The sequence below is a fragment of the Penaeus monodon genome, chromosome 22, assembly GCF_015228065.2.
Source record: "Penaeus monodon isolate SGIC_2016 chromosome 22, NSTDA_Pmon_1, whole genome shotgun sequence".
Classification (NCBI taxonomy): domain Eukaryota; kingdom Metazoa; phylum Arthropoda; class Malacostraca; order Decapoda; family Penaeidae; genus Penaeus; species Penaeus monodon.
The window spans coordinates 44920910-44921285 of NC_051407.1; the positions used below are offsets into that span (position 1 = coordinate 44920910).

The following is a 376-nucleotide window of genomic DNA, read 5'->3' on the forward strand; positions in this document are numbered from 1 at the left end:
GTTTGTATATTCTCGGATATATCATACCATGGGGGTATTGGGGATATATTTGACGTTATATTTAGGGCTAAGTCTATGTTTAAGTTTGTTTTTGTTTTAGCAGCTCTATGTAATAGTGATCTTTTGTCTCTTTGAGGGTTGTATTCTTTTATACATTTTATTGCTTGTTGTTTTATTGTCATGTTATTAGGTTTATTTAAGGTTTTCACCATTTGTATGCATTCTAGTTCTTTAATTCTAATTGATAGTGGTGGGATGTTTGATATTGCTTGAAGAGCTATGATTGGGGTTGTTTTGAAACATCCAGTTGCCAGTCTAAGTACTTGGTTTTGTAATGTTTCTAGTTTTTTAAATTCTGTTTCTTTTGCTGCTCCAT

General features: G+C 31.6%; 1 protein-coding gene across 1 annotated transcript in view; it reads right to left on the minus strand.

Moving 5' to 3' along the window:
* The window catches only part of LOC119587463 (microtubule-associated protein futsch-like), a 12133-nt gene that overhangs the window by 7797 nt on the left and 3960 nt on the right, over positions 1–376 (minus strand). The window lies entirely within an intron of this gene.